We start from the raw sequence: 22911 nt of genomic DNA, 5'->3' as shown, positions 1-22911 counted from the left end.
GATGCTCAGTAAATATTTCAGCAGTTGAACTGATTTTTCCTTCACTATTTCTTCATCTTTACTGCACTGTGAGAGAACCTTTTAGAATGAGGGAGGAACTAAAGTTAGCTGGATAGGTAAGTACCTAAAATACGTCTTTTTGTTGTTCAGGTTTATGGAAAGAGAACTTGTGGCCAAAAACAGCTGGGGAGTATTAGGGAGTTTGGGGCACAGAGCCAAGCAAACTAAGTTTTCTCAGTTGAGGTGGGGGATAGGATTAGATTTATAGCCTTGAGAGCAGTTCAGGGCTGGAAGGCTGAGGTTGGTCAGGTTGGGAATCCTGGCTGTCACTGTGAGAGGGAAGGTAGAGTTACAGTGCCAAAACGTATTAGGGCTGGTGTTGTTTGGGTGTGGGGGAGGACAAGGGGCAAATGGCAGGGGAGCCAAAAGGTCACTTTTGTCCAGCTACTGGTCAGGAAGGAGGACCTGGGACTACAACAAGAGTGCATCTGTGATCTAGGTGCAAGTAGGTATGAAGACAACATTTTCCAACCCAAAACACAACATGTGATGAGTGCAGATGAATGTGTCTAAACAGGAATACAGAATGATTGAAACTGGAGTGATTCAAGAGAATGTCTCATGCATGGTTGCTGTTGTTACAGAAATGGTAATGGAGGTAGGCCTGAAGTGATGGTCTTTACTTCTCCTCGTTTCTGTCTTTTTTTTTCCCCCTGGTCTATCCTGAATATTGCACTGAAATACATTTTCATTGTGTTTTTGTCGTAATAGCAGGCGAGTTGATTACATTATTGGTTCTTTATAACCCTCACTGGATTTTTTTCCCACTAATTTAAATACCCCCTTGCACTAAGATCTCCTAAGACCATTTAAAATTGTTTTATTATTTCCCACGATCAAGAGAATTTTTACTTTGCTTGGGGATATCCTATATCTGTCTTAATGGGTTAAGGAATTTTGCCTACCTCTTCCATTGGTCCTATAATGTCTAAATGAACAGGACTTACAAAGACCTTTTTTCATTAGATACTGCCTTCTAGCACGAGAATACCTGTATCACTAATCTCTTGAGTTTAAGTGAATTTCAATATATTTTTATTTGTAGGCAGTGCCAGCTTTCAGGGGTAGAGAATGCAGTTGAGAGGAGGAGGGGTGTGGTCAGCCACAGAGAGGTGTAAGATACTATCTCTTTGTCATTGTCCATTTTTTGACTTAATTGTAAAATAGACTGCCATAAGCTTGAATTATATGGTGATATAACTTTGTCTCTAATCTGTCTTCAAAGGTACAGATGATAGTCATGTTACATTTTACAAAATTTCTGCCATGGCATATTCACTGCCTTTCATATGTGTCTCCTGTGGGCATGTACTGGGAATGGGCTTATGTTTTCACCTTTGTACGCCCAAAATTCTGTCTTGGAGCAGTACTCTTCAATCTCCTATGAGCCAGCTTGCATGCTGTATTGAGGGGAGGTGAGCTTTTGGCAAATAAAATGATACGTGCTCATATAAGCCAATAAACCTGCGACTTTTTTTTAACCTAATGAGTTTTTGCCATTATAATTTGTAGCAGATTGAGAAGATTTTCCCCATATATTTTTTTAAGTAAATGAACAGTTAGGGAACCATCTGTGAAGCATTGGAAAGAATTGTATGTTTAACTCAATGTACTTACTATTCTTAACTTCCCTTTGACCCTTGCTCTGAAGACTTTTATCTGGATTTTAAGAACATGTTCAAAGATATTTTAAAAATTGCCAATATACTTACGTTGACTTATATGCTTGAAATGCGACATTTGGCTATAAAGAAAAAGGGAGCCCGTATTGTGAACTGAAATGAGAGGGGTTGAATAGAGAGGTGACAGAGTATAGTAAATAGCCAAGCCTGTGTTCAAATCCCAGCTCTGCCTCTTGCTAGCTTTGTGACTTTGGACAACTTATTTAATCCCTCTGTGCCTCAGTTTCCTTGTAAATGAAACTTTATTATGAAAAAGTTGACCTTGTTTTGGGACCTGGTCAACTCGAGATTAAAATAACTAAATCCATTTGGTCTGAAAAGCTCTTTACGTTCCCCAGGTCAGGTCAGAAAGGGCTGAGTACTGGGTCAACCTGGGTGACTCAGTCAGTTAAGCGGTTGAGCATCTGACTTCGCCTCAGTTTACCATCTCACAGTTTGTGGGTTTGAGCCCCGTGTCGGGCTCTGTGCTGACAGCTCAGAGCCTGGAGTTTGCTTTGGATTCTCTCTCTCTCTCTCTCTCTCTCTCTCTCTCTCTCTCTCATTCTCTGTCTGCCCCTACCCTGCTTGCATTCTTTCTCTGTCTCTCAATTATGAATAAAAATGTTAACATTTTTAAAAGAAAGGGCTGAGTACTACAGACCCTGTTGCCTGTGAAGTTTCTGAGTATTACTAGGCAAACTCTGAATGAGAGGCGGTGGTAGGAGAATATTTCACTTCTGCTTTTGTGACCCAGAGTGAATTGAGGCATCAGGCAGTCCTTCTCTGGAAGTTATGTGCTGTTGTTGGTATGTGTGTATAGGTGGTAGGGAGGGGGATTAAGAAAAACAACTATTTCTGGGGCGCCTGGGTGGCTCAGTCAGTTAAGTGTCCAAATTCAGCTCAGGTACATGATCTCACTGCGTAGGTTCGAGCCCCACATCAGGTTCTATGCAGACAGCTCAGAGCCTGGAGCTTGCTTCGGATTCTGTGTGTCGCTCTCCCTCTGCCCCTACCCTGCTCCCTCTCTCTCTGTCTCTCTCTCTCTCAAAGATAAATAAACATTAAAAAACAATTCTTTAAAAACAAAAAAAAAGAAGGGGCACCTGGGTGGCTCAGTCGGTTAAGCATCCAGCTTCAGCTCAGGTCATGATCTCACAGTTCATGGGTTCAAGCCCTGCATCGGGCTCTGTGCTGACAGCTCAGAGCCTGAAGCCTGCTTTGGATTCTATGTTCCCCTCTCTTTCTGCCCTTCCCCAGCTCGCACTCTGTCTCTCTCTCTCAGAAATAAACATTAAAAAAATTAAAAAAAAAAAAACCTTTCTGAAAAATCGCAGACATTATACCATATGCACTTTGCTGTTTCCAATTAACGATATATGGTGGGCATCTCTCCATAGCAATAATGTAGAGGTATTCCTCCTTCCTTTTTATAGCTTCATAGTTTTCTGTGGACTCACCCATTCTGCTATAGATGGGCACCTGGGTTATTCCCGTGTTTATGCTGTTACAAGTGGTATAAAGAATAACCTTCTGTATATATCTTTTCATACTTTGCCAGTATATCTTTGATTAAATTGTTAGATGTCAAATTGCTGAGTTAGAAAATAAATGCATAGTCGTGTTGCTAGAAGAGGCCGAATTCTCCCCCATTAGTGTACCATTTTGAATTCCCATCAGCAGTAAGTGAATGCCTGTTTCCCCAAGGTCTCATGAACATATTTCAGATTTTTTTATTTGTTGCCAGGTCCTATTAGGTCACTGTAGTTTAGTTTTCATTTTTCTTATTATGAGTAAGGTTGAGTATCTTCTTATACAGTTAAGAACTATTTGTATTGCTTTCTGATTTATCTGTTAATATCTTTAGCTCATTTTTCAGTAGGGTGTTAGTTTATTTCTTTTCTCTGTTAGAAACTCTTTTTATATTCAGAGTGTTATCCCTTTTCTGTGATAGAAATGGCAAATATTTTTTCTCAGTTTGTCATTTGTGCTTTTACTTTACTCATGTTGCCTTTCCTATATAAAAAAAAAACCCTGTTTTTAAGGTTTTATATAATCAAATTTATTAGTGTTTCCTCTTACTCCTTCTGAATTTTGAGTTATAGTTAGGAAAGTTTTTACCACTATCAAATTATAAAGGGATTCATCCATGGTTTTTGAAGTATAGTTGATCCATGAACAATGCAGGGGTTAGAGGTACCAGCCTATCCCCCATATGGTGAAAAATCTGCATATGATGTTTGCCCAAAAACGTAACTACTGAGACCCTACCATTGACTGCAAGCCTTATCAATAACATAAGCAGTTGATTAGCACATATTTTGTATGTTTTATGTATTGTAAATTATATTCTTATAATAAAGTAAGCCAGAGGAAAGAAAATTTTATTTAGAAAATCAAAAGGAAGAGATAAAACATTTACATTTATAGTACTGTAGTATATTTATTGAACAAAATCTGCATATAGGTGGACCTACACAGTTCGAGTCCATGCTATTCAAGGGTCGGCTGTACTTGGTGTGGTTTAATATTTTACATTTAATCTCTGATCCTTTTGGAATTTGTCTTACATGGTAAACTGGGCACTGTGCTTTGGGCTACCTGGGGAGTGTCAGGGGTGGATTGGAGGAGGATTTGGGGAAAATGAAATACAGAGTTGTATACAATAATATCTCTGTATCAAAGTGCTATTATTAGAAGAAGAATAGCTCACAACAGCCCTTAAGAACTGAATAAATAGATACCATGAGTCTGTATGATAAGATAATATAGTAAAGAAATCAGGTCTCTTCAAATGAACTTGTTGATGTACTTGAGTACACAAAAGATATCCTTAAAAAGAGAATGAGACAAATGCATTAATAGAATAAAATGATATGAGAGTTTTATTTCATGGGATAGTCAAGAAAAGAATCTCAAGTGAAATGACACTAGAGCTGAGTTTTAGGGGATAGGTAGGAACTCAAGAAAGTGAAGGTAAAAGAGGGTATTACTAGCAAAGAGAGCATTTTGTGGCTTGAAAGTATTTGCTGTGTTCTTGAAAAAGCGGAAGAGTTCCCTTGACTTGGTCATCCACCACATACATGTTTTGAGAAGAAAGGGCTGAAAGAGAAGACTCAGTGATCCTGTTAGATCTAAGGTCAGGAAACATTATCCTCAAGAGCCAGATTGTAATTATTTTAGGCTTTCAGACCGTATGATCTCTGTCCTAATTACTCAGCATGAAAGCTGCCATAGACATGTAAGCAAACAAGTGTGGCTGTATTCTAATAGAATTTTATTTACCAAAAACAGGTGGCAGTCCAGATTTGGCCCATGTGGCATGATTTGACTTTCCCTGGATTGAAGGATTGGGATTGGAGAGCAGGTGAGGATATGGGGTGTTGGAAACACAGCAAAGTCTAGGGGAAAATCCCAGCAACATCATTGCGACTTTATTTTAGCATCCTCAGAGAACTAAAACTTCTAGTGTGGCTGCTACCACTATTTTACAGAAATAGTTATAAATTTTACATCAAAATCCTCTTAACTTTCTATATTGAAAAACATGACTTTGTGGGAACCAGAAAAGAATGATGATCTCATCTTGTCTTGCCCAGTGGGGGCTCTGAAAGCGAAATCTTTCAGAAACGTGAGTAATCTTAATCCAGTTACGAGCAAGTACCACCCTGTGCCAGAACTCTCTCAAAGTGGGGAATTTTGACATAGGAAATCAGCGTCTTAGGGCGGTAATTAGCCAGGGGTGTCATTTTGATGGTTAAACTTCCAGAAAGCTTAAAGGCTATTCAAGAATTGTATAAAAGTCTGATGAATTAGATTTGAGAGCAAAAGGGAAAACCTCTTGATGAATTGAATCGAGTGCCTAAATTGGGTCTGAAGGTGGATAATTAGGCGGATTCTAAATATTTCTCAGACTTGCAGATTCTACAAATATAGGCAGCTTAATAACAAAGCCTATGAGAATGTTTGTTTTTGACCAGCTGTCAAATAAAGGAGAAGTTCAGTTGTGTAAATGTGTCTTCATTTTGGTAACTGTGCAAATAAGTATTAATTATGTGTTCCAAATAATCCATCAGAGTACCGATCGTACTGAGTCACAAGGGTGATGACTATTAAGTAATTCGTATCATCTTAAAAATTAAAAAAAATGACTGTACATCTCTGAAGGAAAAAAAATCCAGGCATTATCAAGGTGAAAATGGCAACTTTCATCAAGGTGCCAGTGATGTTTCCATAATTATTGGTTTACCTAAGTGTGTAAATCAGTTGTTATATAATTACTTTTTAATTTTTAGAATTTACTAGAGAGTGTGAAGATAGTTATTGGGCAGGATAGGTACTGAGAATGTTAGCCAGACTCAGATTATTTTTCATCAAGATGAAAGTGTCATGTTAATACTAAATGAAATTCTCCAATGTATCTCCATATTGAGGTATATGCTTTTTGAAATATAGAGGTAACCTGGCCATTCACATGATTTCTTTATTCTTGTTTAATTTGTCAGGAAGGAAGCAGGCATGAGATGTGTTTTCCCTGTTTTTCCAATTATTGCCTACTCTGCCTCATGTGCTCCTCTTTTCCTCTCTTCACTATTCTCAACAAATAAGGCTTTTCCATGCAATAACATATTTAAGCTCCTTGGTAATCACTGGTCTGTGACATGGATAAAGCCCTTGAAAGTGATTTCCCATGTAAATCATCCATTATTTTTGAAAATTTGGATTTCACCTCCTGGACTTCTACCTAGAGACTTAGGATGATGGGGGTAGGGTTGGTGGAGGGAAGATATGAGCAAAGGGGTAGAAAGTGATTGTGAATTAAATATACAATATGTCCCAGGCACCAAACTCTTTTCATACAGGATTTCATTTCAGGATGTCACAGTTTTGAGGAAACCAGAGGAATCATGTTAAGATGTGTCAGATAAACCATACAAATTGTTTTTTACTCTTGTTTTTAACACGTTGGCCAGGACACCTTATAGGATGTTGAGTCTATGTTTTATATTTCATTCAAAAAAATTTACCGATGAGTTTATAAATATAATAAGTGAACATTTCATACCATTGCCCAGGTCATCTTCTCCATTCCTCTCCACTCCCCACACCCCCACAACAACCTAATACCTAACAAAATGTACATATTTTTAAAACATGTTTATTTATTTTGAGAGAGAGAGCGCATGTGCGCATGCCTGTGTGCACGAACACGGGAGGGCAGAGAGAGAGAATCCCAAGCAGGCCCTGATGCAGGGCTTGATTTCAGGAACCTTGAGATCATGACCTGAGCTGAAATCGAGAGTCAAATGCTTACCGACTGAGCCACCCAGGCACCCCCAGAATGTGCATAATTAAGAATTTCTTTATATCACTTCAAAGGTAGCATGTGCAAGGAATTGAGATGAGACTGGAAAAGTAAGCAGTATCAAAGCCATGGGGGTAAGTGGAGATGTGCCATGCCACTGAACTTGGTACTAAGAAGCAAAGGAAGGAAGGACCTTTCTCGGGAGAGTGTCATTATACATGACTTGTGTTTAGGTACATATTATCCTGGCAGCAGTGTAGGAGACAGATTTGGGGAGCCAAGACTTGTGGCCAGGTAGAGTGGCATGAAGATTCTCGTAATGTCCAAATAAGGAATGATAAGGAAGGAACTGGCAGAAGGGATAGAGATGGAGAGATAGATTTGAGAATGATTCGACCATTATTGTGTGTGGGGCAGAGGAAGAGTCATCAGTATCTCTTAGATTTCTACCTTGGATGACTAGGTGGATGTTAGTTATTAGTTTTTTTTTTTTTTTTTAACTGAGGCAAAGAACACTTCTTGGGTTATTAAAGCAGTATTTTCAGCTTTCAAAGTTGGACATAAAGATTACTCTTGCATGGAGCAGGACTGTCCAATATAAATATAATGCAAACCATAAATGTGGGGCACATATATAGGTTTAAGTTTTCTAGAAGCCATAGGAAGTAAAAAGAAACAGGTGAAACTAATTTTAATAACATACTCTATTTAACTCAGTATATTCACAATATTACAATTTAAGCTTGTAACTGACATAAACATTACTAATGAGTATTTTATGTTTTATATTCATAGCAAGTCTTCAAAGTCTGGTTTGTGTTTTACATTTATAGTTACATTGTAGTTCATGCTAGTCACACATCAAATGCTCAGTAGCCACATGTGGCTGGTGGCTACCATATTGGAAAATGCATCTATAGAGCATCCAAGTATACTTAGATAAAAGCATTCTTTTTCATAAAAGAACCACATCACTTCTGGAAATTGACTAACTAGTGAAGATAAATAAAAAGCTCAGAAAGAAGCCAGTGAGTTAACAAGAGAAGAACCATAATGGGACATCTGTTTTGGGTTCTAATACTACAAGTTGTGTGATTTTGGTAAGCCACTTTTTATGCACCAGCATGAATCTAAGGTCAGGACTCTTTACAGTTTACTTTTAATATCCTTAAGTCAGTGAGTTGACTCCTTTGTGCGGCAGCAGCAGTTGTAGTAATAGCAGTGGTAATGATAATGGCAAGCCTTCTGTTGTGTGCTAGGCACTTTTTTAAATACTTTATACACATTGACTAATCTAATTATCACAACCACCCTATGCAGTAGATTCCATTACCATGTTCATTTCACAGATGGGGAAACTGAAGTACAGGGAGGTTATCTAAGCAGATAACAGAGTTGGTAGATTACAGATCTGGGTTTAAAATGTAGGCACTCTGGTTTTCATAGTACACACTGATTTCTTAAAAAATAAAAAAACAAAAACAAAACAAATTGGTCATTTTCTTTCAAACATCACAAATATAAATCTTTTTCAAACTCCTATAGAAATAATTTCAAAGGCACAACTAATACGCTTAGGGTCAGCTTGATTATTAGCACAGATAATGCAGTGTGTACATACAGTTAGTTGACCCTTGAACAACATAAGGGTTGGGGCGTCGCTCTCTGCCCCATCCCCCACACAGTTGAAAATCTGCCTGTAACTTTTGACTCCCCTAAAAGTTAACTAGTAGTAGCATACTGTTGACTGGAAAGCGTTTACCAGTAACATAAACAGTCAGTTATTACATAGTTTTGTATGTTATTTGTGTTACATACTCTGTTCTTACAATAACGTAAGCTAGAGGAAAAATGTTATTAGGAAAAACATAAGGAAGAGAAAATATATTTACAGAACTGTGCTATAAAAAAATCTGCATATAATTGGACACACAATTCAAACCTGTGTTGTTCAAGGGTCAGCTATATTCATCCTTAAAAACCACTTTTAATTGTAAAGAAAATAGGTAATTACTGCATTCTTTTCCTTGTAGTAGCACTTAAGCCAAGCTCCTTTGACCCTATAGAAAACAACAGAGGGCCAATGGGCAGAGATCTGAAATTAAATATTTCCTAATAAAAAGAGATAACTGTCCTAAAAAAAAAAAAAAAAAAAAAAAAAAAAACTAACAGAGAAAAATGGACCAATCCCCCTTTTCCCTATATGAGAATGAGGCACAGGCAGTGATTTTCTGGTAAATGTTTAACAACTGTCACTCTGGAAAAAAAGTATGTGTTTTATTCATAAGGTTATTACGAATTTTATATATAGGATGTGTACCACACAATTTACAAATAATAAATACACTATATCCTTATTATAACCTCCATATAATCAATTGATTCTCATAAAATGCTTTTGTTGTTTTTTTTTTTTTTGACTGAACCCTTCTATCTGTTGGTAATCTATAGTAGCAATTGATGAATGAGTGTATTCTGACATGTATGTTGGTTGATATTTGTATCTATGTTAATCAGGAAGACAACAGTGAAACAATCAAGACCTGTGTCAGAATATCACTGTTTTGTAGATAACATGAGTCATTTTGCTGAATCAGAAAATGTCTTTGAATAATGGAAGAATATTTCTTTGTTTATTTGTGTTATTTATAACATAGTGGCTATAGATACAACATACTTGTAGGTTTAATCTGTATTGTGAACACTTTCTTCTTCACTTTTTAAATTCTAGACAATCAGCAAAACAAACCCTCATTTGTAGTAATTTGCTAATTTTCTTAGCCTCAGTACCTCCATCATGGCCAATTTCAAACTACTGACATGATGTTACTGACGGCAGAGCCGGGAAGAGATGCACAGTAGCACACCATTGTGCTGTATTTCCACTATCAGGAACAACAGACGTAAATAGCCTTAAAGGCATAAAAATAGCAAAATGTAATTAAATAATTAGTATTTCCTACCTTTGTTTCAAATGTAATTTATTTAATTGTAAGTTTATATAATTTAATTTTAGTAACAGCTGTGTCTAACAACTGGCTCACAGAATTCCTAAAAATTTAATAACCAGCTTTTATGAGCCAACGCAAATCAGCTCCAGCACACCACTGGCACAAGTTTGGGGGCCTTAGATGCTGACTTAGAAGAGTGTGTGGAGAAAATCACATCCTCCAGCCTAGATACACATGAGATTCAAATCACCGTGAGATTGTACAGCTTGGAAAGATCATAGGGGACAGGAGCTGTAGAAGCATAAATAAGTATATCCCATTTAGCATTCTCATCAAAAAAAAAAAGTCCTTGCCACTCTTCACCAGAATCTCGATTTTAATAACCAGTCAGGATCCATGCAGACGGGGATATTTAACTTAGATTTTTATGGAGACATCAAAAGCACTTGTTGAGAATGACTAAACCTATACTCTGTAATAAGATCTCCTTACAATTTCAAACATGTAAAAGCAACCAGTAACTATAAAGAAAGCAGAGTATGTTTTTATACAGGTGTCTGTTTCTTCCTTGCCAAGGAATTGATGACAGTGCTTTATCTAGCATGATTGAATGGCCTTGCTGCCCCAGCCACCTCTTCTGCCACATGGCTCAGATTGCTGCCATAACTCAAAATCTGCTCTGTCCTGAAATGTTTGCTTCTTGCTTCAAAGACCTAGGTACCAAATCAAACCATTTCTTATGCGTTTTCCCAAAGCCCACGCTGAGTTGTAGCACTTGTCTTGTCTGCCCTGGGAGTGACTGTCCAAATCTGCAGCTCTCTGAACCTCTCCCCAAGGTGCTCCATGTGGACAGTGTTGCTGTGGCTGGGATTTCATTGGGTAATAAGCATTCTTCTGCATCACATCTGGGTTTTCTCAGTGTCTGGTTTTAAAGTATTTTGGAGGAAAATCCTTCCTTGACTGGAGGCTGTTCCAAAACAGATCCTCCATTGCTGAGACATTAACTGGGCAACACCAATAAACATACCATATGAACCTTGCCTGCCTCCATAGCACATAAAAAGACAAATACCTAAGATCATGTTACTTCTGATATCATGTGGGGTTTATTAGGTCAAAAAAATTGTCAAAGTGAATCAGACTCTGGAGCTAGCCAACCCATTTTTTATTTTTTTGGATTGTAATCCAGTAATGGCTTATGATGATTGCAATATTTTAGGAAAAACAGAGATATCAGTCTGTTCCATCTCAGCATTTTCATTTCTTGACTGGCTTATCTTTGTAATATTTCTTTGCGTCAAGCATCTTTCTCAACTTGGTGATTAGTTCGATTGTCCTTTACTGGGCTTTCATCCAGCTCTACTGTGTTTTTCTCAAATGGCATCATATTTCTTTCTTTTTTTAAATGTTTATTTATATCTGAGAGGTAGAGAAAGAGAGAGAGTGTGCAAGCAATGAATGGGCAGAGAGAGACCGAGATAAGAACCTGAGGCAGTCTCCAGGTTCTGAGCGTCTGCGCAGAGCCCGACCTGGGTCTCGAACTCATGAGCCATGAGATCATGACCTGAGCCGAAGTTGATGCTTAACCAACTGAGCCACCCAGGCACCCCTCAAATGACATCATATTTCTGCAGTAGAACATTAGTTCTTCTGGCCCTAGGCTTTATTCTCACTTAGCCCCCATAGGCCCACTTTACAAGCATGAAATGTATTTATTCATAAAATGCCAAGACCAATTATATGCAAAATTGTAAGGCAGAAAACTCTTAGCTTCGATGCTTCACCTTATAATACATCCCAAGATTATATGCTTCTTAAAGCAGGAATTTTATCTCATTTATCTTCATGTAGTGGGTTTTGAATACAGTCACAAGCCCAGTTTACAGAAGGTGTACCTTTATTCATCTGTCCTTAAACTCAATTCTATTATACCACTTCAAAAATAATCAGCATTTTGGTTTAAAGATGTCTTTTTTAGGAAATCACTTAATTCACAAGTTAAGCTCAGTCATTCTAAGTTCCAACTTCCCATTATGGTTCTTTTTTTCTGTGGTGGGTTCTTGTCTTTTGCTTGGTATCCTGAGATTGTGTCTGGGTACAGGAGACATTTGTAACATTGTGGGTCTGGTGCCTCCAGACTTGGCTCATCTGCTTTAGTCTTTGGTGGTGGGAGGTGGGGAGGGGTGACTGTTCACATTGCCCCCACTGCTGGTGGAGCTCCTTATTCACTCTGTAAGCATAGGCAGTGCTCCTTGGGAGCCCTACAGTGCTCCTTGGGAGCCCTAACATTTCCCCCCTGCTCATAGGACCCCACCTCAGATCTTGCCGGCCCTGGGGATCTCTTGGGCTATCAACAATGAGGCCCTCTGCCACAAAGTCACTTCATCTCAGCTATAGTGATTGCTCTGAGAGCTTGCCAGTCATTTCTCACTGGGGGCCATGGGAAATTACTGGTCCTCTCTAGGTCTTCCATGCCAGTTTCTGGGAGGTCATCTTAGGTTCTTTGCAGGGGGCCTTGTCCAGAATTTCAGGTGGGGATGGCACATAAGCTTCTCCATCCTTGAATACTCAATCATGCTGTTCCTATTATTCTGCATCCCATGGATTTAAGCCAGGAAGGGGCAGATTGGATATACTTCTTGAGTATAATTCCATTTTCTCTTTACCATGTCTCCCAAGATCTGAGAGTTTTCAAGCCCCCTCTGTGTGGAAGCAATGCTGCTCTCTCTTTACATCACTGTGTGCAGCCTTAGTTGTCCTGGTTTAAAAATCTCCACATTCAATCTTTCACACTTTGGTTTGATGTTAATGGGAAGTTTTTACAATTTAGGAAACTCAAGTGCTGAGCTCTAGTCATAAAAATCCTAGTTTTCTTGGCTAGATATCTGGAACGTCCTTCAAGGACCCTCCTTGAAAGTGAAAATCTGACTTTAAAGCTTTAGCTGTTTTTCTGTTCCAACTATGACAACTTTATCAGTTTCTATATCTTCAAATTCAAAAATGTAAGTACAAGACTGTTATCTTACTGCAACTTCCTCTAAAAAGTAGGAGGACTCAAAAATCATAGGAGAGCAGTGCCAAGATCCTCAGAAGCAGACAGTAGGATGCTGTGTGACTTATGCCCCTAAAGTTGTGCCCTGTTAGAATGGCTTTGAAGACAGGAGTGTGAGGCTAAATGAAACAATAGTTACAGTAATAAAACTTGTGTTGGAGGGAGAGGCCAGTTCTGATCTCTGCTCTGTCACCTGCTAGCCATGAGATCATGTTGCCCTTCTTTGATCTGCTCATGATTCTCCTTTGGAGAAGTCACACTAAAACAGTTCTATTCTCTGGCTGAACAGGAAGAATATTTTATTGGGAAATGCAAAATGAAAGCATACGAAGAAATTTCATAATGTCATTTCAACTGAGTTTGTATCCTCAGAACCAGGAATGTTGTCTGGCATAGATGCTCTCAAGAAATATATAAATTTGTAAACTTATGTGTGATAAGTGAATCAAGGAATAAATACATGAATGAATAGAACAACTAGAACTGTATATAGTATCTCACCCACACCCCACGCTAGTTTTATAATTAGGGACATAAATGGGATGGGTTTTCCCTTCAGTAGCTACAGCCAAGTGACTCCACCTAGGAATGCCTCAGCACTGATCACATTGCTCTTCACCAGAGGGACCTGGAAGGGCAAACCAGCCAGGAAGAGAGAAGTGGCCAATTTGTCCTGTGTCTGCAGAGAACAGATCCAAATAAGAATGGGGAAGCTACAAGGGGGGAAAAAAAACGTAAAAGGAGCATACTCTAAATGACTGCAGTTATCTGAAGGTAAATTTCTACTATTCACATTACCTTTAGAATTATATTTCACTTGGATCAGACTTGTGATCTGTAGAGAACAGGAATTCATCTAATTTAGGAAATATACCCCTTTTCCAACATTAGCAGTTGAAAAGAATTCAGAACAAAGGGATTCTGAATTCTTTGAAGCACTGTTAAGGGTATACTAATTCTTTCTCAAGTATCTCATCATCTTCAGCCTTTTTTTCAATCACTGTGAGAGGATTTTTAAAAAAACCTCTAAACCTCAAGTGACCATTTATTACTACACGTGATGGCGACAAGGACAGACACACTCAAGTTATGAGGTCCAAACTGTGGTTCATTCTTTCTCTGTGGAAGGGAATAAAACTGTTACTTGTTTTTAGGGAATAAGCTATCATGATTCTTAGAACCCAGCATTCATTCCAAATCCCCAAAGCTGTTTGTAAAGATAAGGTCATTTATTCCCCCCAACGAAGCACCACTCAGAATGAAGCAATTGGAATGAAGTAGGTTAGTACAAATACTGCAATCACCACTATTTACTAAGAGCCTGCTCTGATAAAATGTTGTGTATTTGCTCCTTACATGGAAGGCTCAGAGTTGTTGAGTTGCTTGTCCCCCAGGTTCATGATACTAGTCTGGGCGATGAAGAATCAGCACGGTGTAGTTGCTAAGTTCCTGGACTCTGGTGCCAGATTACCTGGATTGAATTCCACCTCTGTCTCTTTCTAGATACGTGACTTTGAGTGAGTTAACCTCTCTGTGCTCCCATTTCTCATCTGCAAAGTGGAGAGAATGATAATGAGGGTAACTCCTCATGGGGTTGTTGTGGGGATAAGTGAGTCAAGTGCTTTAAAAAAATCAGATTCCAGAGAGATTGAGTAAAGGCTCATAGTCGTACAGCATTAAATGGAAGAAACAGTTTACGGCCCTGTGAGTGCTGGCTGTGTGGTTGCCAGATAGAAGAACCCAGCTTATATTAGCTTAAGCAGCAAAAGAAGTGGTAGTATTTGCTTCAGACATGCCTTAGAATATAGGGTCAAACTATGCTGTTAGAAAGGTCCCCAGCATCTTTGTCTCTTCTTGTCTTCAACATATATCACACAAACTTTGGGGTAGCAAGCTGGCTGTTTGCAGCTGCAGGGTTGCACTATCCTTACAGAGAGAGTAAAAAAAAAATCTTGTTATGAAGATCTGGCAGAGGTCCCAGGGAAGTGGGCCAGCTTTGGTCAAATACCCATTCCTGCACCCAGGTCTGACTTCTGTGGCAACTGGTGAGGTGGCGGGTGCTGGGAGTGCTCAATCCAAACCACGTAGCCTAAGGAAGGCTCCTGTGAAAAGACACTTGGGGTGATATTCCAAAGAAAGGGATCAGGGAGAAATATAAATCAATATAATATACAGTCTTCTGGCTGTCACGTGACAGTGCAGAGATCAGAATTGGCCTCTCTCCAACACAAGTTTTATTACAATTATTGTTTCTTTTAGCCTTATACTCCTGTTTTTGAAGCCATTCTAATGGGGCTGCATTGCACAACTGCAGGGGCATGAGGTACACAGCATCCTTTTCTCTAGTGTTGAGGCCCGTTGGCACAGCGCTCTTATGACTGTCCAGTCCTCCCACTTTTTTTTTTTCTTTTTTTTTTTTTTTTGAGAAAGGCACAGTCAGGTAGCAGACCTATAGTTTCATTTTACATTTGCAGGTGTAATAATGGAGGATTAAGTGGAGGAAGGCTCCTATTCCTTAAGTATTGTTTAAGCCTACCTTGTACCAGATGTTTTACTAAGTGTGCTAGCTGCCTTCTGAGAAACCAACCAGAAATGACTGATCTGGAATACCAGTGCTGTGAATCAAGACTTCCTCTTCAGGGGCGTGCCAGTATTCCGGCCTGAGATGTTGAGCCATTCAGGCTTTCTATGACTTTTTGGAGCTGGATAATAATCAGTAATAACTAGGTACATCACTGAATAATGTTTCAACTGATAAACGATCCTTCTGCTCAGTGTCAATGCATGACTCTTTTAACACAGTCATAATCCTTTCTGTAGAAATATTTATAGTCTTTGGAGTATATTGAATTATCTTCTTTGGTTGACTAATAATGGTGGCTAGAATTTATTGAATTTCCCTGGAACCTCAAATAGGTATTGCTAATATAGTAGAAGGTAGAGTAACAATTTCTTGAAAGCATAGCATCATAAAAGGAATATATGTTTATTGAGCATTATGTACACAGCGATTTTATAAGTTTTCCTTTATAAATTCTGGCCAACAACTCTAGATATTCCCATCTCATTTTACAGATGAGAAAAATCACATCCTAGAGAGATTAATTAAATGCTTATAGTCGTACAACACTAAATGGAAGAAACAGTTTATTTCTATGTCTGTCCTGCTTCAAACCCTGCCTTCCTTCCACTGTTACTATTTTTAACCACCATTTCACAAACTTACTTAATTATACTTTCAGTTATACTTCTCTAGACCCACGTGACTCAGGTCAGCTCATGTAAATTTCATTAAATGATGTAATCTGAGCCATATTTGAGAACTGATGAGTCAATGTAGATTTGAACCATTGTATTCTCATCACAAAATCACAGGTCCATTTGATTTGTGACCTTCAGGAAATAAGACCCTCCATATTCAGGGCCACATCTAGGCAAAACTGCAAGGTGGGCAAGTGTGTTCTTTCTCCACCTCACTCTCTGTAAGATCTCTTCCCTTCTCAGCTCTTAGTTATCTTTACCCCCACAACCTGACTGTGCCTCTTAGCTGGTGCTTTCTGGCCAGCTCTGCTTGCTTGAGGCTTCACCAAATCTTACTCTAATAAACACTGATTATTTGTGGGTGTCTCAGAATCCACTCCTGCTACCTAAATGCACCCAGATGTCAATTTAGGGACTTTCCTCCAACATGGTGTGTGATCTTGGGGGCTAGCTTAGCATTATAGAAGGCAAAGGAGTTGCTAAAGTCCACGTCAGCCAGACTGTTTCTTTAACACCCAGAGACTGCCTAATGGAAGGTAAGTGTGCAACCTAAGCACAGCCAATCTGATGCAATGTTCTGATATTCTGTATCCTGAGAAGAATGAAGCAAAGATGGGGAAGAAGTCAAAATTGGTTAATTTTATAGGAAGCATCCTGGCAGGACTGTATTCTGGCAAGATTGTGTTCTCTTTTCTGTCCCAAACATTGTTCTTAAGCTTTGACCTCCCATCATGTGACAGTCTCACGATCTTTTTAAAACATTGTTCCTTGTTTCAGAATCAGAAATGTTTTTGTGGCTTGCCACCAGAGAACTCTCATAATAAACCTTCCCTCCTCGTTGGTAGCCCTGCATGCCATATTGCTCCCTGAGCATCTCGCTGACCTGTTCTCCCCTCCTCAACTCAGTGGAAACCTGATGTGCTTATTTCATCACTTTCCAAGTCAGGTGGTCTGTCCTGCCTGGGTTACTGTAAATAAAACAGGTAACTGATCTGTAGTAATGAGCTAGTGACAGGGAGAGGGGACTGATAGGGTTCTTTTCTCAGCTTCCTTGCTGAGGCATTGAGCTAAACTTCTTAACAGCTATTTAAAATCCATCTTTGGCTTTGTCTTAGGATTCCGTTTGAGGCTTAGCATCTGGCCATTTACAACCGGCTTTCTTTTTTCCGGGGCTCCAGCATACATTCTTCTCCAAAGGAGGCTGGGAAGTGCAGGAGATGTGGGTCAGAAAAGCTGAGTGCAGACAGGTTGTGCAGAGCCCAGAGGGACCATTTAAGAGCACAAGTGGATCCCAGTACTACCCTGTTTGAAACCTACAGTGGATTTCTCATCCAAACTTCTAAGTTTAAACACCTCGCACAGCATTCAGATCCCCCCACCCCCAGTGCCTGGCCTCCAAATCTAGCTTTATCTTCAGCATTCTCTTCTTTACATCTTACTGTCCAGCAAAGCTAAACTAAAGGTGTTTCCCTATATGTGTCACATTGTTTATTACGTCTTTGCCTTTTTTTCAGTCTCTTCTCTCTTTCTGAAATACCCTTCTCATCCCCCCCAACTGCCCACACCTACTGCTGAGCTGGCCAATTGTTATGTTATTCATCTTTTAAGACCCATCTCTAGCATTATCTCCCCTGGGAAGTGTTCCTTGATGACCTCCTACTCCAGCCCTGCTCCTACCTCTGGCAGAGACACATGCTTTCAAATTTGCATTTCTTTTTACATTCTTGGTACTTCACATTGTAGGTACTAATGATGATGGTAAATTCTTGGGATGGATGGAGAGAAGGATGAATAAATAAAACCCTTGCATAATTGCAAAATATAGCACTGCAGAAAGTATTAGATAATGCAAGTTTGTTGTAGACCAAATGTCTGTGGCTGGTCTGTTTTCTTCCCCTACTCTGCTTGGGTGTATTGGTAGTGATTTAATTCCAATCAATAATGATTCAGTTTATTTGTAGGAGTAGTTAAGTCACTTAAATGACTCAGTTATGTCCATGACATAAATAACATGAGTCTTGACATGGCTGACGGGTTCTTGTGGTGAGTTAAGGTGGGTTAAGTCTGCTTAACCCAATGACCAAATTGATCATAGAGCACAGAACAGTTACTGAAGAAGAGTAGGATTTGGTATCTGTTTAAAAATAGATGCTAAGAAAGCAATAGGAAAATCAGAGCAGTCGAAAAATTCTTTGTCGTAATAAGAGCACTCGGAAAATAATTTAGTTAGTGCCAGTAAGTTTTGAGAACTACTTCAGGATAACAAGAACTTGCAAAGAAGAGGCAATCCTTGCATATAAAAATTTTAGGGGCTCCTGGGTGGCTCACTTGGTTAAGCATCCGACTTTGGCTCAGGTCATGATCTCACCGTTTGTGAGTTCAAGCCCCACTTTGCTGTTAGTGCAGAGCCCACTTCAAATCCTCTGTCTCTCTCTCAAAAATAAAATAAGCATTAAAAAATTGTTTTTTAATTCTAATAGATATCTGAACAAAAAAAACCCTCGTCAAATTCATTTAAAGATTTAGTATAATCTTAGACAAGGGCAGTTTGAGAAGGAAAATTTTAATGTGATTTTTATAAGTCTGATGCAAAAATTCTCTCTTTTTTTAAAGTTTATTCATTTTAAGAGACAGAGTGGGCATGCGTGTGCATGAGCACGTGTGAGCACATGAGTGGGGGAGGGGCAGAGAGAGAGAATCCCAAGCAGCCTAATCCTCCCTGAACTACGTGGAGCTCAGTCTCACGAACCATGAGATCATGACCTGAGCCAAAATCAGGAGTCAGATGCTTAATGACTGAGCCACCTAGGGACCCCAACCCAATCTTTCCAGAGAATGTTGGGGAAGTGGGAATGCATGTAAAGTGGAGTTTTGACAGAATTAACATGTCCCCCTAGGTAGGAGAGAACTGTGCCTTCATTTCCTGTAAGATAGGACTAGTGACTATGTAACTTCAAGCCCTCTTGCTAAGAGCTCGGCAGCCAACAGCTCCAAAGACTCATGCTGCTGCAGCTGTTTTCCTGTTCTGGTAGTAAGCGATTATTCCAGAAGCAGCTTGGCCAGATAAGCAGGCAAGGCCACAAGAGGCACTTTTCTTTTGTCCATGTTAACATTTTGCATAAATGCTCTTGTTTTCTTGCCTTTCCTGGTAGGATTGAATATGTTGGAATATCACCATACTTCATAATACTTACTGTAGTATCACTTACACCCAGGGGCCAGAGTTGGTGAGGCTTAAGTCATTCTGTGAGTTGAATCTGATTCATCTTTCAGTAAAGGTTATGAAATGCCTTTGGAATTCCTAAGATCAGGTTGTTTACTCTTGACCTTTGAACTCAAATGATGCTTCTGGAAGGGTGGAGGTGGAGGACAGGTGACAGGAGATAGTAAAAAAGAGAAAGGGGAACCAACATCTCTTGAACATCTAAGATTGCTTAGCATTATGATTGATGTTTTAAAGACGCTCTCTCATTTTAATCTTCCCATCAACTGTCAGAGAAGATTCCCTACGTCTTAGTTCGAAAATTGAAGTAGAAATTAAAGTAATACAGGCAGTAAGTAGCAAATTCATAATTCAGACTTAACTCTGTCTAACCCTCTTTGGTCTACCACTCTGCCTCCTCTGTTCCTTTGGAAAGCACAGAGTCTTTGTGCACCTAGGGTTCCTATATGATGATATTCTCTAATGCCTTATTTATGTGTATTGACTGACAAATTTACAAGGTAGATTGAAATACTGAATTAACCTTCAACACATTCCAAGAGCAGTTAATGAACTGTTGTTATATATGAAGAAATTGTGAACTACCTTACTACTGTGCATTGAAAATACATGTAATTCACTCTTCATTTATTACTATATGCTAGTGAGATCTATCCTCCTAAATGCTAGATACGTTTATGGAAAGCCGTCACAAAGAAATATAAATCTGAACACCCATTTCATTATAGTATAAAGGAGGAGTATATGTTGAATCTCAGGAAACCTTTTTATGAAAGAGAAATGAAATACAAGAGTCTGGATGCAGGGAGTCAGACTCGCTGGGTTTGAGTCCCAGCTTTGCCATGTCCTAGCCTGAGTGACCTCAGACAAGTTAATGAAGCCAGTTGCTTTAACTGTAAAATGAAGATGCTAACAGTAATACTTCTGTCAGAAAGCTGCTGTGAGCATTTCATGAATTGAGGTTCTGATGCCTAGAGTAGAACCAGGCACATGGTAAGTATTTCATAAATGCAGGCTGTTTTATTTCTTCTACGTGTGAAGAAACAGGTCTGCAGTTCAGCAGTTTGATTGGGTCCTGTGTTCTGTTGGTGGTAGAGCTGGTGCTGACACCCAGGTCTCCTGTTCTGGGTCCAGTGCTGGCTCCTGCAGTGACATCCAGAGCAGTATGCACAGGAAACTAGAATGTTCCCTCTACCATTGTTTTTACTCCAAGTGCCAGTGCTATTTCTGTGCTCGGAAGGCCCACTGCCCACTGTAGGGGTAGTCTATCAACCCAATTCCCGGATGGACAGTCCTTCCCAGGGTCCCAGGGTCCCTGGTTACTCTGCTGCTGAGCCAGCTGTCACAGACTTGTGCTGTGAACCCCTAGTCCAGTGGTTCCCAGAATGCCAAAAATGTTAACAGATTCTACCAGGTCCACAGTCCCATATCTATAATTCCAAAATCCCCAAATCTCTCTAATCCGAAAGCTTTTTCATGAATCATATGACTGTAAAACTTGTTCGGACCTGAACTTATCTAGTGATAAATCACCTGAACTGACAGGAGGCTATTTATCGTTTGTATTTATTCTTCCTGGTGTGTGTATTTTTACAGTTTACTGAAGACATACTAATGTTTTTGCTTATAGGATACTGCCCCAGATCTCAGTGGGAATACCTATCAGTCAGTGTCTTAGCAGGAAGAGATGGGGGCACTTGGCACAAGTGAATGAGGAGAGCTTGGTAAAGGGATTGTCTGTAAGGCTGTGTGTGGCTTGAGGGACCAAAAGGGATGGCACAGGAGGGCCAGAGGAGGGTTTACTTGGTGCACCAGATGTGAGTAAGTACCCCTCGGTTTGAAGGGCTAGGTAGAAGTAGCATTACTGGAATCCAGAGAGAACAGCCTGGAAAGAGGCCACTGTCAGCAGCTATGGCCTTAAGGTGGAAGGAGCCAGCTGATAGCAAATCCAGCAGAGAAGTCTGGGAAATACATACCCAGGGTGGCTTTTCCTCTTCCTTGCAGATATCCTGCTGGTGCCTTTCTTTGGTGGCACCATACCTAAAACCAGAGGCAAGGGAGCCTAGAGGTGTAGACCAGAAGGTGAACTGCTGGGGCCCCCACAGGGTAGTGAGGGTGGGAAGTGGATCTGGAGGGCAAAAGGAAAATGTCCTGCACAGCGTATTGTATAATATTCAATATATGCCCTCTACTGTCTTTCTGAAACTCAAACACTCAAGAATGCTTAGAGTTGTATTTTATTAAGTAATAGTATATGCCTACATTCAAGAAAATATTAATACAAGTGAAACGTTTTTTTTTTTTTTTTTTTTTTTTCCTTTAGCTAGCAGTCAGAGCTTATAGGGCCTTACAGGCTTATGAATCATGTAGTATAATTCCTTGGCTACTCTGAAAGATCAGAAGTACTGCACTAAAGAGTGCTCTCTCCTTCATTCATTGATTCACACGTTCATTTATTTTACCAGTATTCTTTGTTGATTGCCTACTCTGCAAAATCTATGGGCTCTGGAGTACAGAGACAAAAATGTGACAATAGCCGTTCCGGTAGCTTGCAGTTTAGTAAAAGACACTAATTTTAAATTTTTTTTTTTTTAACGTTTTTATTTATTTTTGAGACAGAGAGAGACAGAGCATGAACGGGGGAGGGGCAGAGAGAGAGGGAGACACAGAATCGGAAACAGGCTCCAGGCTCTGAGCCATCAGCCCAGAGCCTGATGCGGGGCTCGAACTCCCGGACTGCGAGATCGTGACCTGGCTGAAGTCTGACGCTTAACCGACTGCGCCACCCAGGCGCCCCAAAAGACACTAATTTTAATTTGTTGGCAAATAATAATGCAATCCTAGGTTAGCAAATAGTTTCATCTCAAAGCTGCCTTGCTGTTGGAGGCTCTGTTTCAAGAGGGCTTTCTTGACCATATGTGGGCTCAGTGGAAAAAACCACTATGATCTAGTAGCTACTTATGCCACGGGCCCAGTAGCAGAGTGTGTCCACGGAGCACAGTTTTGGCTGACTGTGCTCTAACTAGGTGGCAGAGTGAGATTGTTCTTATAACATAAGCAAGAGGGGTGACTTTGAATTAGGAACACCTGAGAAGGCTTCATGGCAGTAGGTAGAGGGTTTTTTAGGATTTCTAGATAGGAAAATGACAGGCTTGTGTGAGTGGGCCACAGGGTCTTAGGAGTAAAAAAGTAATAGGCGATCAAAGTAGACTAATAAGCACCTATTCAAAGGAGTTTGGACTTTATTTTGTAGCAAGTGGGTTAAAACTGAGGACTTTCAAGAAGGGGAGGAACTGTTTTAGGAGAGTCATTCTACCAGCACTTTGAAGAGGAGGGTTTAAGAAGAAAGTGGTTGGAAGTAATCTATGTCGGAGAAGGATGGCTGTGAGCTTGGCAAGAGA

Source organism: Prionailurus bengalensis, chromosome D3, assembly GCF_016509475.1.
Source record: "Prionailurus bengalensis isolate Pbe53 chromosome D3, Fcat_Pben_1.1_paternal_pri, whole genome shotgun sequence".
NCBI classification, from domain to species: Eukaryota; Metazoa; Chordata; class Mammalia; order Carnivora; family Felidae; genus Prionailurus; species Prionailurus bengalensis.
Note: the sequence above shows the minus strand (reverse complement) of the source record.